Below are 16,651 nucleotides of genomic sequence, written 5' to 3'. Positions count from 1 at the left end.
TTTCAACAAGATAATGGCCCTTGCCACACATCCAAGGCCAGTAGAACTTGGCTGCAGGAGCACAGTATCCAGGTCTTAGAGTGGCCAGCTCAATCCCTGGACATGAGCCCCATTGAAAATCTGTGGTGGATTATCAAAAGGTCTGTTTCAAAGCATAAACCAAAGAATTTAGAAGAATTAAAAGCAGTAATTCAAGAAGAATGGAACAAGATTACCCCTCAACAGTGTGAAAGGCTCGTGGGGAACATGCCAGCCAGGATTAGAGCTCTACTACGTGCCAATGGCAGGACTACTAAATATTAATTTGATGATGTGATGGTTTATTTATTTTTTGTTCAGTTTTGAACACATTCTCTGTTATTTGTTGACTTTGATACCGACAATGAGTTGAGAACTGACTTATTGAAACTGTCAAGAATTTAGTTTTGTTAGTTTTTCTTGTAAACAATAAACAAAAAAATATGATTTGTATTTGTTTGTATCTGTCTAATGCAGCCACACCTTTTGAAACACAAAAAAGATTTTTCCACAAATATTTCATGATAATATTTGAGATTGTGTAAAATTTTAAGGGTGTCCGAAAACTTTTTTCCACCACTGTATGTGGTGAATGAATAGAAAATGAAATATCTACCTTCCTGGAAAATCCATCTATTCCTCCAAAGATGACGATGTTATACCTTTCAAAAATGCATATGAAAAAATATATAATTCATTGTGTATTACAGGCTCATGTAGCACTCCCATATCATACAACACAGAAAATTGGTCGACAAGCAACGTCATATAATCATGTAAAATAACTTCTGCCAGACAAGACATTTATTTACCTTATCAATTTATGATTTGTATCAATGTGGACGAGAGACAGGGGAGCAGGAACAGAGTAGCTTTGTCGGGCAATGCAACGAAGCTGGATCATCCTGGCAATGATACCTGCACCATCTACATGCTGCAAAGACAGCCTCACTCTTGTCCATTGTAGATGAAGGCCCATTGCTTGGAGACTTCCTTTGACCATTCTGTAGCCTGCATGCGGCATCCTTGCTTTAATGGCCCTAACTTTCTGGTCTAATTCTTCATCGGAAATTACAGAATAGCATGCCCTCACTGACATGTTGTGGTCCTTCATTCTTCTGTAAAGGGTTGACTATGAAATACCATGCATTTTTGCTAAACGAGCAAGAGGTAAAGAGGTATCCAGCAGTGCCTGTAGTGTGTCACGAGGACTCATTTGTAGTTCTGGCCTTCCTACATTCCCACTCCAACAACTGGTGGCTACGTCATCAAATAGTGAAGGAACAGGATTATGTGACAAATGTGAGCTGAGAACTTCAGTCAACTGTTGCAGACCATCAACCAGCTCTGCAGGAATATCCATGCATTGTGCGCCAGCTCGAATAAACTGCAACTCTTGAGTGCACACAAACAGGAGGTACTCAAAATCTGTGGGTAATCTGTTGATGACAGAACCCAACCTATCCCTTATCCTCAGTAACAGCTGTTGTGTCATTGGAAGCCTGCAATGAAATAGTATTCAATTGAGTTAATATAACGGTGCTAATGTAGCCTATGATAACATGAAGTGTGTGGAGTGCATGGTACTCACAGTAAGCTCGGTATCGTAGATACTGCAATGTAGCAGCAGGTGGTGGAGTAAGTAGTGGCAGGTGTCTGCAACCACAGCGCAGACCAGATGCCGTGTCAGCCGGTAGGGCCTGGGACACAAACACAACAATTTAATAGGATTGTGTGTGGAGGAGATGATTTATTGTACCTATTCATGGGTACCAAATGTAGTCCAATACCTGCCATCTTTGTGTCCTACACAGGTGTATCAATGTGTCTGACTGCATAGGAATCTAAGGTTTAAAGACAAGCAAATGTGTGCATGGTACTCACAGTCAACTCAGTATTGTAGATCCTGAAATGTAGCAGCAGGTGGTAGGTGTCCTCAACCCCAGCACAGACCAGAGACTGTGCCAGCCAGTAGGGCCTGGGACACAAACACACTATTTAATTATAGCTGCAAGCAATTTTAGGCAAAATTAGGCAATTCTGAGCAACAAGCAGAGTGTAGGAAGATGAAAAAAAGGTGGCATTCTAAGCATAAGAGACTATGCTCTATCTCACTGAGCTAATTAGCAAGAGACAACTTGTATATGTATATATGTTTAAAACTTCTTTTAGCTCATTATAGGAATTCTACAGCTGCAATGATTAGTCAATAAATCAATAAGTCAAACACATAATTAATCCACAACTATTTCATGAAGGAGACAAGAGACAAGGAACAACAGGGAAAAGTGTTGATAAAGAGTATTTGTCTCTCCACAAAACTGCCTGGATCATAATTATTTTAACCTCAGTAGTCTGTAATCCCCATAGCATGATGCCTGAACACTGGACTTTCACATTAGAATGTCCGTTATGCCTTAGCTGAGGCTTGAACTCACAACTTCCAAGACTGAGGTCTGTCTTCTATCTCACTGAGCTAATTGGCAAGTGACAGCTTCACAAATTGACTAAGCCAAGCATCAGAGTGCCAGACAGTAGCCATCCATGCCATGGAAAAGCAAATTAATTTGAAAGTGAAAGTTCCAAAGCTGTAGCACATACGGTTGATTTGTTATGAATTTTCAAATTTAGAGGCTTGCTGTAGTGCCACCATCAGGACTATTGTCTTGTGTTTCCAGTTGAGGACATCTGGCATGGGACTGGACCTTTGTGAAAAGTTTGGGCAGATTTCTCATATGGAAATGTTGCACAAGCTCAGGCTTGAACTCACAATCTTCAACACCAAGAACCATCCTCTATCTCACTGAGCTAAGTGGCAAATGGAAATATCACATGTAGCTTCACAAATTGACTAAGCCAGTCACCTGTGTGGAAGACAGCAGCTGTTAGTGTGTAAAGGCAGATTTCAAACGGCTGTCAAAAATTCAGTTATTAAGACAAAAATCCGAAAATACACAAACTGCATCTAGACAGCATGGAGATGTTGGTAATTTGTTTTTAAAAATGATTTATTGGCTCCATAAGTGAAAAACTGATGTTTAAAAATGCCATTTTTGCATTGACTCCAATTGTTCGCATGAGAGTGAAATTCAAAATACTGTAAAAAATTCAGTCTTCATCTACCATGACTCCAAAATTTTGTCATTTTTTTAATGAACATTGAAAATGTATTTAGCAAGAATTTGCAAGTATATGTTTACAGTACCGTTTACAGTCAAACATTTTGATGCACTGTAGGCTCAATTTTTGATAAATCAAAAATCTGAGAAACATAGTTTTTGTAGGACAATCTGAAGATGCTCTGTAGCAAGTTTGGTGTCAATGGAGCAAAAATTGTGGCAGGAGATAGGTTTAATAAGTTTTACAGTTTTTGAAAAAACAGAGTGATGGACTTCATAATTTGCAATGGGTTTAAATGTACAAAAGTTTCTTCAGTATTGGGGCTACATTTTGGTGAAAGTTGCAAATCTGTAGTACATATGGTTGATTTGTTGTGAATTTTCAAAATTTTGAACTTTAGAGGCTTGCTGTAGCGCCACCATCAGGACTATTGGCCTGTTTTTGCAGCTGAGGCAATCTGGCATGGGACTGGACCTTTGTGCAAAGTTTGGTGATTTTTCACGTATGGGAAGTATGATTTCCTCAGAAGAAGAAGAACATGCAGGATAACAATAGGGTCCTGGCAGCTTAGGCTGCCCGGCCCCTAATAAGATTATATGTGGAGGAGATGATTCATTGTACCTATAGTAGATTTCAAAGTGATATTGAGCTTTTTCAGAACATCTGAGTGTATAGGGTTGTTACAATGACCAGAATGGAGACTTGGACACAACAAGAGAAACCCACCTGGTGTGATAGAGGGCATCAAGAGCCTACACTACACCTGTCTAATGGGCAGTCCCTGAATCCTTACATACATAAATCAAACAAATTACCTATTTTTAATTTAAAAAGGCAGGGCTACAACTAACGATTATTCTAATAATCGATTAACAGATCGATTATTTTTTCGATTAATCAATGAATCAGATAAAAAAAATAATAATAATAATTTCCACCCCTTTATTCAAAAACAGAACTGATAAATTCAAGGACTTTCAATGACCTATGCCCATTTGTGTTTATCTTCAAAAACTTTACAGGGAAATAATTTATTCAAATTCAGACTTTTGAGGATTTTACGGTGAGACATTATACTGACAAAAGGTTGTCTGTGGTTAAAAACAGCAGAAAAACAACCAGCTTATGACACAAATGTATCTGAATCTAACCTGTACCTTAAAGTCTGTATAGCAATAGCCTAATAAATATGTTCTGAGTTTGCCACACCACAGAAATCTGTTATTAACGACCCAGACACATTTGAATGATTGAAAAAATGGCCAGTTAGGTACAGCTAGGTTTTAAAATATGCTAGTGAACAAATAATCAGTAGTATCTATTCTGAAACACTGAGGTATGTCTGCTGAGCAACACACCAACTACAGCTACTGCTACTACTACTGCCTCATGCTAAACTCCCTTATAAAAATACACTATTTAAAACATGCTTTGTTTGTAGGTGTAAGACAAGCAGCATGAATAATAGGTTTTAAATAAAATAACATTAGGAGCCACTGTTTAATTCAGTGCCTATTTTGTAGGTAAATGTGGACTTATTGCAGTAAAAATGTACTTAAATGTTGTTATATTAATTTAAAAAAATATACACTCCCCGTGTTATAAATAGGCCTACAGTCCCTGCAGCGCTTTTGCAGCACGCGTCCCCAGGGGGTTCAATTCTCTGCTGATAAATGGCGAGTTACACTACCAGGTAGTTTTACAAACTTTCATCGAAGAAAACTGGGATTCAGGTATAGTCTGCTGTTAAAGTGAATGGGGCGCTTCAGCCTTAGTAGCAGATGTTGGGCTGCAAGACTTTCACACAGCGTGAGAGACCTTTTTTTTACAAGGGTGACGCCAAAGTAAAGCTGTATCCGTTTTCTGCTCACAGACACTCTCCTCTCTCGCTGTAGGTAAACAAATCCATCCATTTTGCCCCAGACATATCTGAAGTTAGCTAGCCAGATGCAAACAGTTGCATTTTCTGGTTTATTTTTTCCTCGCGCTACGCCTCTCCTGAAGTCCTCTGTCTCTCCCCAGAGAAGGCTCACCTCACATTTTGAAACACGGACCTTTTTTTCTCAAGCCCTGCTCGCTTTCTGCGATTTTAGTTAAAAGCGGGACCTGTTTTACCTGCTTGCCCAACTGCTGAGGTGTGCCAGTGCTGTACCTTGCAAATGGCGACTTGCTTGTTCCAGAAAGAGATTCCTATTTCAAATATCATTGGTGTAGACACTTGTCACTCAAACATGTCTGACCAATGGGGAAGCATCCGCCCACTGCGGGATATTTGTGTCAAAACGAATGAATAAAAAAAAAGACTCCAAAACTTTTTCACTTCAATCAAAAAAAAAAAAAAAAAAAAAAAAAAAATCAACCGAAAAAAATATTTTCAATCAAAGAAAAAACGTGTTCAAATGAATTTTTTTGGGTTCTCAAATTGTTTTTTGCATTCAAACACCTTTTTTCTTTTATTGAAAATATATTTTTTGATTGAAGTGAATGTTTTTTTGGTTGAAAATATTTCTTTTGATTGAAGTGATATTTTTTGGGATTGAATAATAAAGACACAAATGTCCTACCCATAATATGGCCCAAACAAAAAAGATTTAGTATTTTCAATCAAATAATAACTCACTTCAATCAAAAAAAAAATTTTCAAGCAAAGAAAAAAAGTGTTCAAATGCAATTTTTTGGGCCTCAAATATTTTTTTGCATTCAAGCACTATTTTTTACGGAGACCGGGAGGTGACATGCATATGTTATTTTTTTTTAAAACGCACGCGCGCACGTTTTATAAAACGTGTGCGCATTCCTTCATGGTGTGAATGACAATAAAGATCTATCTAAAGCGCGCGTGCGAGTTATTACTATTTTGCACGCGCGTTTTATAAAAACAATAGTTTAAAAGGCTGTTCATGCAATATTGGGCCATTTGGAAGAGGGAAAGCTACGGAGCAGAAGGCCACAGTTGGATTATCATGGATCGAGACCAACTCATTCATTTTTTTTTCAACTTAGGTATGCAACACAAAGAAATTCTGAGAAGCTAGCCTTACATGGTTTTATTCTAAGCAGGAGGCATCTTATCAGAACCCTGAAAGCACGTAGACTTAGACGTCGAGAGTATTCGGACTTACAGGAGGTAATAGACTTCATAAATGAAGAATTAAGAGGCCCTTGGAGAGGTCATGGTTACAGGTGGATGTATGGAAAGTGCCTGACAGGTGGACTTAAGGTACGAAAAGAGGATGTGCGATTTATCCTGTCCAAGCTTGATCCTGTGAGGAGCACGGCCCGTTGGACACGACGACTGAACAGGAGGCAGTATTTTTCTAAAGGACCAAATTTTATTTGGCATGCAGATTCCTACGATAAGTTGAAACCCTACGGCATTTGTATCAACGGGTGCATCGATGGATTTTCAAGGAAGATCATCTGGTTGAAAGCAGCCCTGACAAGCGACCCACATGTTATTGGAGGCTACTTTGTTGAAGCCATGGAGCAAGCTGGAGGTAGCCCAAGGATTGTTCGCATAGACATTGGGACAGAAAACGTAGTTGTTCGTGATATCCAGGTACAGTAGTGGAAGATACTTAGCCTACGTTTTTACTTAGGGTAAGAAAAATATTACAATGTAGAACTACTGTTAGTTGAAGACCTGTATTCAATATTTTCCTGGAGTAAACATAGGGGGGGCTGTGATAATCGCCAAGGTCAAAATTTGAAGACATCCATTTGGGAAATAATTATCAATACAAGAATTTTGACACCAAAGGTAACACTGTATCTTGAAAATAAACCCCCACTCCTTGGAAATGAAAAACAATAACACAAAACGGGTGTTTTCTGGCTATTCTGCCATTTATATGCCTTCACTAGTCTTATTGTCGAATTTCTTTTTAAAAAGACTTTCAATTCATTTGGAATACTTACAACATTATTTTTATTTCAAATAACATTTTTATTTTAACATTTTTACTTTACTTCTCTACCTCCTCCTCTCCTACTCAGGAGTCTGACTTTATTATGCAGATTTCGTTTTTGGGGTGGGGTGGGTTTTTTTCATGTATTTCGTGTGTCATTACTAAAATTTGTATAATCATTTTCCTTTTTTTTTCTTTTTTTTTTTATCCCTAGTACCCCCCCTTCTACTACTGATGATTGATTGATATAACCAACAGTATTCCTAGCCTTTCTCTTACAGCTTTGGTTTGTGTATATTATGTTCCAGTACCGTTTGTTTGTTTTGTTTATTTGGAATACCATTAGTTACTATACAGTATCATTTACAGCAAGAAGAACATCAGGATTTGTAAAACAGATCTACCTATCTACAGTATCTGAATGCAAAAGAACTAGGTCCTTATGTGAGTTGTGCAAATGTTTGTATCTGTATGTCTTTTTGTCTTAAAGGGACTGTTCATCATGATTTTGAGACCCTGACTACATGTTTTATAATTTTCAGATGACTACTTGTTTGAGCGTTTTATTTTGTGTGTGTATAATCTCATCTGTGCTCACATCACCAGCATCACTCAAATGTTAATTTCATCTGTGTGTCTCTCTTTTCCTCTCTGTGGCTCTTTCATTTACTGTAATGTACAGTCAGGTCCATAATTATTTGGACAATGATACAGTTGTCGTCATTTTGGCTCTGTACACCACCACAATGGGTTTTAAATGAAACAATGAATACCTGCTTAAAGTGCAGACTCTCAGCTTTCATTTAAGGCTTTTTTCAAAAATGTAGTATGAACCGTGTAGGAATTACAACCATTTCTTCACACAGTCCCCCAACTTTAAGGGCTCATAAGTATTTGGACAAACTAACATAATCATCAATTAAACAGTCAGTTTTAATACTTGGTTGCAAATCCTTTACAGTCAATGACTGCCTGAAGTGTTGGACACATAGGCATCATCAGATGCTGGGTTTCTTCCCTGGTGATGCTCTGCCAGCCCTTTACTGCAGCCGTCTGCACTTCCTGCTTGTGTTTTGGGTGTTTTGCCCTCAGTTTTGGCTTCAGCAAGAGAAACGCATGCTCAATTGGATTCAGGTCAGATGATATGACTTGGCCGTTGCAGAACATTCCACTTCTTTGCCTTAAAAATGTCTTTGGTTGCTTTTGCAGTATGCTTCAGGTCATTGTCCAACTGCACTGTGAAGCATCGTCCAATGAGTTTTGAAGCATTTGGTTGAATCTGAGCAGATAATGGTGCCCCAAACACTTCAGCTTTCATCCTGCTGCTCCAACCACTGCAGATGTGTTGGATATATTGAATTGGCATACTTTACTATATGTAGTTGAAGAAAAGTTATATATTTTTTATAAAGTCCTGGATTTCAGCTTTAAGTGCAAACTCGGTCTCTTCTACAGCTATTTTAGGAAGTGTTTGTTTTAAATGCTCAGGTGGACCTGATTAATGTGAACGATGAGGGAAGAGTGAAGAAATAAAGAAACATCAGTATGTCATATGAAAGTTTTTACTGAAAAACTACACTCAGGTTACAAAACCTGTACAGATGCTTCTGCTAGAACCACAGTATAAGAACATCCATGTCAGTCAAACATGTAAAACAATAGACTAGACAATGAATTAATGTTTTTTCACTTGTCATTAAAAGGCAAGGTAAACAACAATGACAACTCTAATAAACTTAAGACATAACACCTTTTTTAAAAGAAGTTTAAAAGTTGTGATGCTGACTGCAAATTTGCATAACTAATTGAAAATACATGCCATCTGTTGCAGTAAAGAAAACATGCAAAACAGTGGTCAATGAACTTCTTCCTGATTCATTTCAAGTAAAGGTAAACAACGTAGCTTGTTCCCAACTCTTACTCCCCCTCCCCATATCTCTACCTCTGTTTCTTTCAACTGCAGTGTATAACAGAATGTTTTTGTCCTAACACATTTTGAGTTCATTTTTCTAACGAAACTGACCACAATCCTTTTTAACTTAAACTATGCCAAAGCCCTGTGACCCCTGGACAGCATCTGTGAGGATGTCTGTCAGCTCTTGCTCACTGTGAACACCTCTTGGAAGGGAAAAAATCAAAGCACACGTAGAGGCCCTTGGAAAGCATTTGGTACCATACTCCTGATCAAAGAACTGAGTCTCCACCTGCTTGTGGAAACCCAGGGGTGGCACTGCATCTGCTCCAGTCACAAATGTCAGCAAGTCCTCAAAAGAGAGGGAAGCTTGTTTTTCTGTGAAAACACACATACACACACACACACATTACAACATTATATATACACACATACATACATACATGCATGTTATCTTTTATACAGTACTGTTCCATCATTTTGAAATGTTAGCAGTTTGTTATTCAGCCATCTCAAAGAAAACAGAAAAAAATCTGGTTCCCTTTAACAAGAAATTAATGTTTCATAATTCACATTTAAGGACAAGTGTCTGAAATTGTTAAGTAAATGGATGAATGATTTCTGATTTGTACAGCAAATGACACTGCTTATGCATCTTGTCTCCAACACCACCAATATAGATCATGTACCTGGATAATGCCACAACAGCCAGTATGGACAAGTAGGCCCATCACACACTCACTGACAGGTGGGGAGATGAGATCATGCATGCAGCCTTTTGGCATAGGGAGAGTCAGGGACATGTGATCTTATCAACTGGGTTGGGGCCAGATCCATACGGAAATCCCACTGAAGGCTTAAACCCACAGTATGAAACTCAACCTTCCCATCCCAAGTTAATATTAAATTGTTTTAATCAGACAACTATAACACACCTTCAATAGTGTTGAGAAGACATTCCCATGAAAACATTGTGTCCTCCTCAGCATCTCTGCGGTTTGTCCCCTTGTCGCTCCACTGAACTTTGAATAGTGCCCGGAATGCTGATCTTGTCAGTGGTCCCTGTTCCTGTGTGAAGACCTTCTGGAAAGCCTTCCAGTGTCTCTTAACTGTGTCCCACAGCCTTCCACATGAGTTCATCCCTTCTGTGAACTGCTGTATCATGGCAGCTGACCTACAAGTAAACAGGAGTTATTATTTAAATATAGGCAGGTGAACATCAGTGTTCATGCACAGAATTTATTTATTAATTTACAGACAGTCGAGCTAGTTGTAGTAGTCTCTCCAGTGTAAGTAAAATAATTTTAGAAGAAAAAAATAGACAGATGGTTACAGCATAAAACTTAGCTGTATAAAGCCATCGCATAGACAAAATATTCATCAAGACTTTTATACACACTGCAATCTACAAACGCACTGCACTGACAGTGGTACCTGTGGAAAATGAAGTGTCTCACAACCTGTCCAAAAATCTGTGGAAGATCTTGGACATGAGCTCCGTAGACTTCTGGTACCCCACAGTCAGCTATCCAGTCCTCCAAAGTTGGACGAAGACAGATCCAGTCTTGTTCTGTGTTGCATTGTTGGATCTAAGAAAAATATCTTTAAATTACCTTATACTGCCTTTAGCAAAAAAAAAACTACAGTAGGAGAACATCTAACACTCAAACATACACATCCAGCTATAGTGTCTGTCCATTACTTCAATGTAAACAAAAACGTCAATGTAAAAAGTTTACCTTCAGGAGTTTTTCCTGGACATCCCTGTCTGGCAATACCTCACACTGGAAGTTCTACAAATCAGCATCCAGCCCACACATCATCTTAAACAGCGCAGGGTGTAATGACCTTAGGCCCGGACCACCATGCACAAGAGACCAGGCAGTTAGTTTTCCTGCTGTGTAATAACATTTCCTATCTAAAGCTGACTGATTATATGTGAAGAAGAGGTTTCCTTCCTGTCCCTCAAAGACTCCAAAGGACCCGACCTCCTTCATCAGAAGCCTTTTACACAAACACAATAATATAGTTTTAATTAGTTACAACATAACTAACAGTACTCTAAGTCTTAAAAGTTAGAAGGGAAAGGAATTGGTTTTAAACTGTTTTTCTCTTGTATTTGCGTTATGGTTTTAGTGTGAACATTGTGTTTGTGTGCGCGCATAAAATAGGTTATAATCATTGTCATACCTGAAAAACTCTCTTGTGGGACCACCACTGTCCTGTGCCAGTTCACCCACAAACTCAGTGTTTGGGTGCTTGTGCCAGTCAAAGTAACTTTTGCCTGAAAAAAAAAAATATATATATATATGTGGTGGATTCTTACTCATAGTGACTGTATAGTTAATCTTAGTACAGTGGCAATCATAACTACATATGACCCCAACTATGATGACACCATATTCATTAACAATTGAGTCTGTTGCCACATAGGGTGTAATATCTACTGTAGTTAGAGTGGATTTTAAATATGTCCTAAAAGCATCAGTGAACCACTCCACACCTAAACCGAGAAGAATTATACAAATTTACCTAGCGCATTAATGGCACTTTGAAGAACACGCTTTCTTCTGACCACCACTGTCAAAGTAGTGTATTCACAGATGTTCTCTCCTCTGAAGTCCTTCAAGATTTCACGAAGGCCATCTTGAGCCTTCAGGTAAGGAGTTATAAAAAACATATTCACTTTATCTAAATTATCCAACCATTAGTTATTAGGTGATTGTGAACATACGATTTGAACAGGAGGGAGCAGTGACATTGGTTCCTATTTTAAGACACTATTATTTAAGGTTGTGCAGAAACTAGACACAGAAACATCCAAATATTTCCTGTCTTAAAATAACAGCATCACCCAATGGAAAAATTCTAACTGTTTTGGTCACCCCCTGTGAGTTAGAAACAAATAGAAACATGTCTGGACGAGGAGACGACAGCATTTGCATTTCTTCCTCAGGATCACTGTCTTGTAAAATGTCACTACCAAAACAAGAGTGAAAGGCAAATGATAATAAATAAATTAACAAACTGGTAACAAAATTAGTAGAATTATCTATTGTGTAGTTATAATTCACATTCAATGTAGATAGTATACCTCAGTGATTCGTAGGTTGGGCCATCATCTGGTATGTCTCCTACTGTGTCTGTTCTCTTCTCTCTAGCCTGCTGATATACAGTAGGTGCTTCTGTGTCACCAGCAGTGATTACAACACTCATCTAAAGTCTTAAACACCTATTGTGATTATGTATTTCAATGAACATTTAAGGTTGCAAGATACTGAGAGTACTATAGAAATACAACACAGTACTTTCATATTATTCATTTTCCAAAGAAAACATCAATCAATCAAAATGTACTTACCTGTTGTGGTGTTGTTGGACTACTACACTGAGGATCAAGAGGCACCGTTGCATCCAAATCATCCTCCAGCTCAGTACTGTATGGATAATGTTCATAAAATTACACGTTGAACAGACAACAGTATTTAAATAACATTTCAGCAAGTCACAAAATGTTTCATATCGGGGAATATGGCTGCTATACAAGAGAAATCACTCTAGTCAGAAGTTGTGGAAGGTAACTAAGTACATTTACTCAAGTACTGTGCTTTAAGGAAAACTGCACTTTTTTGTGAATTACAATTTTTTTTGGGTGTGTTTTAGAGGACTTTAAATAGCCATAAAGGTCTCTCCCCATTAATGCGCAAAATTGCCAGCATGGGGCAGCCATCTAACAACCTATTGAACATACAGAGAGGGAAAGGCATCTTTGTTCTTGTCCTTCATAGGAATTTTGGATGAATAGGCTTAATTCCCCAAAAAGTGCAAGTTTCCTTTTACTGTACTGAAGTATTTCCATTTCCTGATACTTTTGCATTTACTCCATTACATTTCAGACAAAAACTTTTTACTGCACTACAACTGAATGCCATCTTTGGTTACCAGTTACTTTTAAGACTTAAATTACTTTAAAAAAACATACATTAACTGATAAATTACGATGTATTATTATAGGTTAGGTTATTAAAGGTTAGTAATTAAAATCAGACCCATCTTTATCAGCTGCAACATTTAAATGATGAACACATAAATACATTTCTAATTACAATGCAAAATTATGATGGTGAATGGGTCATTCCTCAGGAGTACTTTATATTTGGTACTTTAAGTATATATTGAAATTCATGCTTTTGTATTTTTTCTGAAGTAAAAGTGTGAATACATGACTTGTAATATAGTAAGCCATAAACTATCCATGATTATGAATTATTTTAGCCTAGAAACAATAACTATGAGTTTTGAGTTACCCGTTTATTGTTGATTTGTTGACAAAAACTAGCTTGTGAAGTAGATGGCTCCAGGTCAAAGTGCTGTGAGGTAGGTGGCTCCACATCCAAGTGTTGTGAGGTAGGTGGCTCCACATCCAAGTGCTGTGAGGTAGGTGGCTCATTGGCTGAACACTGTGAAGTAGGTAGTTCGAGCACAAAGGTCTGAGAGGCAGGTGGTTCGATGTATGAGCACTGTGAGGAAGGTGGCTCAAGGGCATGGCATTGTCTTGCAGGGGACTGGGATGCAGAGTGCTGAGAAGCAGGTAACTTGGAGGTAGAAGAGTTGGAGGACTGGTCTGGGTCTTTGCGTTTCGTGCAAAGATAGAGTCTAAGTAGACGAACTTTAGTATGTTCATAAAGCTCCTTGCATGTGCTGGAAGACTTTATCTGGCACTGTGCAAAGTCTCTGACTTCTGTGCGATAGTCAGAGAGCTTCTTTCGAGTGGAAGAACCATTGGGGAAAAAAATAGATTCCGCCAATACTCTGATTTCATCAACAGTTGTATTTCTCTCAATTGTCAAGGACCTTGTACCTCCTCCTTTCACTGCTCGCACTTGCTTAAATCGCTGCTCTGCAGAATCATAATCCACCCACCCTAATTCTAACCTCCTCTGTTTTTTCTCTCCATTTTTGTTACCTTGCCATGGAGTTCCCCTAGTGCCCGTTGATGTTGACGGTGCTGCTTCCCGACTTCCTCCCAAAAACCTGCCTTTAATTCGGTTGATGATTGCCTCCTTTCTTGAGTCTTTATCCCTTTTCTGGCAGAAGGCTACTGTGCAAGATCACTTTCCCCCATAAGAGGAATAACTGAGACATCAATCTGCAACATCAACACAGGCCGACATTAGAAGATTAACTTTTTGGTTTTGGTTTGTTTACTGCAATGTGGAATAGAGCAAATAATTACTTGTTATGATTTCTTTCATATATGGTGGCCATCCCCTTTCAATGAATTAAAATAAAAACTTCAGTTTACCTTGTCTTTCTCCATCTTCTCAATGGTTTCCTCTGAAACCAGGCGTTGCTGCAGGAATGTCTGGAGATCGTCATCCATCCTTTAGGGCACAGTGGACCTAATAGCAAATTGTTCAGCACAAGTTTGTAAACTGTGTGTAATGTAACAATGGATGCAAGTACATAACATTATATCTGTGAGACAGTTGTGACAAGGGGTGACAGTAGTTTTAAATTATTGCCAGTGCTATTATGCCGGAGCTGGGCATTAGATGTTGACAATACTAAACTCCCAATTAGTGTTGCACGGTATACCGGTACTAAAATAGTACCGCGGTACTAGAGTATTCCAAACAGTACTATACTGCATTCGGAAAATACCGGTACTTTGAAACTGATTCAATTCATTAATTTAGTTAATTTATTTTACTCAATTATGCACACAAATGCCTTTCTTGTTTCTATTGGAGCACAGATTGCGTAAGTGGTGTGTATGACAACACCTGTATCAACATTCACAGCTGGCGCACGTGAAAAAAGACAAGAGAAAGTCTGCCTTGCAAAGGGAGACAACACGAGACAACACAAACTTGGTGGAACATTTGAGTTACCAAACCGTGAAGTCCGTACCGAGGGACTTACCGAACCATGATTTCTTTGGTACCGTTACACCCCTACTATTTATTGTTCTAAAGGTTTGTATCCAAAAGGACTTTTCCTTAGGAAAAGTACCGAAGAGTATCGAAATTCATATTGGTATTGGTACCGAAACAAAGATTTTGGTATTGTGACAACACTACCACAATAAACCCACTTGTTGGATGTGAATATTTTATTCTGGTTGATAATAGGGATACCAGCAGATGGTGCTCTGTGCTCTATAATACCAGTCTGTGGAGCAAATGTTACAAACCAATCATCAGCCAAAGAAAACACCAGTCTACGTTAAAAGAAGCTTTTGTTTTGTTGAATTTAACATCAATCTATTGTGATCTGGTGCTAATAAAGAGGTTATGTAAACAAAACAAGATGGCTTTATCAAAAGCTGAGCATTTTGAGATGGCAGTAGGCTATACCCTCACACAGGATCAGACAATCCAGCAAAAACGTGTGAAATCCCATTTATTTTGAATGGGGGTGGTGCGTTCAGGCACTGGCAGTTGGTGCCGGAGGGGATGCTGAAAGAGTGTCAGTGGTTTCAAATAATAAATTCAATTCTGTTTTTTAACGAAATTATTCAGTCTTCCTGGTTTGGTGCGTTGTAGTATTAATGTCTGAAACTGTAAAACAAACAAACAACGCTGCTCTCCAGTATACTGGACTGTTGTTTACACCAGGGACTTCCAGCCAGCCAGGTGAGCTGCTAATGAGAACAGACAACAACCAAACCAAGCCGAGTGAGAGTGTGTTGACCAATAGTTTTGTGTGACTGTAAGACAATAACGTTACACTGTGTGTAATGTCAAATAATGGATTTGTTTTGATGCATCGGTGTTTAAAAGTTTGCTAGTATAGCTCTGGTTATCCCGCTGTGTTATTTTGCATGTAGTCTCACTAATGTTAGCTAAATTACGGTCTTTCTGTTAGCATTTGGTGCAGCTAGTTAGCCTCGGCGTATGTTTAATTAATAAAGACAGCATTATCCGGGAGGATAGCGTTTTACTAAAGCGCGTGCGCAAGTTAAAAAGCGTGCATGCATTTTTAAAAAAATAACATATACATGTCACCTCCCGGTCTCTGTAATTTTTCTTTGTTTGAAAATTTTTTTTTTTGATTGACGTGACGTTTTTTTTTTTGATTGGAAATATTTTTTTTGATTGAAGCAACTTTTTTTTTGATTGAATAATAAAGACAAAATCTACCTTCATATAAGTCCACATCAATGCTGACCTAAGGGGGCATAAAGGGCTCACTCACTGACTCACTGACTTGACGATTTGACAATGGGACAGCCCTCACACACTCACGCACTTCACATGAACGTGCCTCTAAATCAGTGAGTCTGTAAGGGATCGGATTGGAATTGGGCCTCAGTTTCCCAGCTCAGGCTCAGTCAACCCGAAGATTGGGATTAGGCTCAGAGTTTGTTGAGCCCGCTTCCTGAAATAGGGCCCTGGTCTGTAGCAGGATTAAGGTAAGGATTAGCTCCATCTATGATCAAAAAATGTTCAATAGACAAGAACAGACACATAAAAGACAGTTCTGCCAGTGCTTTTACACACACACACAACTGTCATGTAATGATAGAATAATATGTAGATCATAAAATATATAACATAATTAATCAAAAAACATTACCTATTAAAAAACAAATTAAAATGTAATAAAAATAAGATAATTAAAAAAACACAACAGTAAAGCCAAAAACAAACTAATAAAAACAAAAAATGAAACTGAGGCATTAAAAAAG

At 38.3% G+C, this 16,651-nt stretch overlaps 1 long non-coding RNA gene and 1 pseudogene across 2 annotated transcripts; both read right to left on the bottom strand.

Annotated features, from left to right (window-relative positions):
• Positions 1 to 641: 641 nt before the first annotated feature.
• LOC144458739 (uncharacterized) lies at positions 642 to 1,998 on the bottom strand (annotated as a pseudogene). Its single transcript, XR_013488130.1, has 3 exons — positions 1,903 to 1,998; positions 1,610 to 1,718; positions 642 to 1,520 (listed from the first exon to the last, which is right to left on the bottom strand). The product of XR_013488130.1 is annotated as an uncharacterized LOC144458739 (transcript).
• Positions 1,999 to 8,654: 6,656 nt separating this feature from the next.
• LOC144458760 (uncharacterized) lies at positions 8,655 to 10,958 on the bottom strand. Its single transcript, XR_013488143.1, has 3 exons — positions 10,393 to 10,958; positions 9,894 to 10,132; positions 8,655 to 9,336 (listed from the first exon to the last, which is right to left on the bottom strand). It is a non-coding gene; the product is annotated as an uncharacterized LOC144458760 (long non-coding RNA).
• Positions 10,959 to 16,651: the final 5,693 nt, after the last annotated feature.

The sequence above is a fragment of the Epinephelus lanceolatus genome, chromosome 19, assembly GCF_041903045.1.
Source record: "Epinephelus lanceolatus isolate andai-2023 chromosome 19, ASM4190304v1, whole genome shotgun sequence".
In the NCBI taxonomy this organism is placed as follows: domain Eukaryota; kingdom Metazoa; phylum Chordata; class Actinopteri; order Perciformes; family Serranidae; genus Epinephelus; species Epinephelus lanceolatus.
The sequence above is the reverse complement of the archived record's forward strand: the minus strand, read 5'-3'. Positions and strand labels throughout refer to the sequence as shown.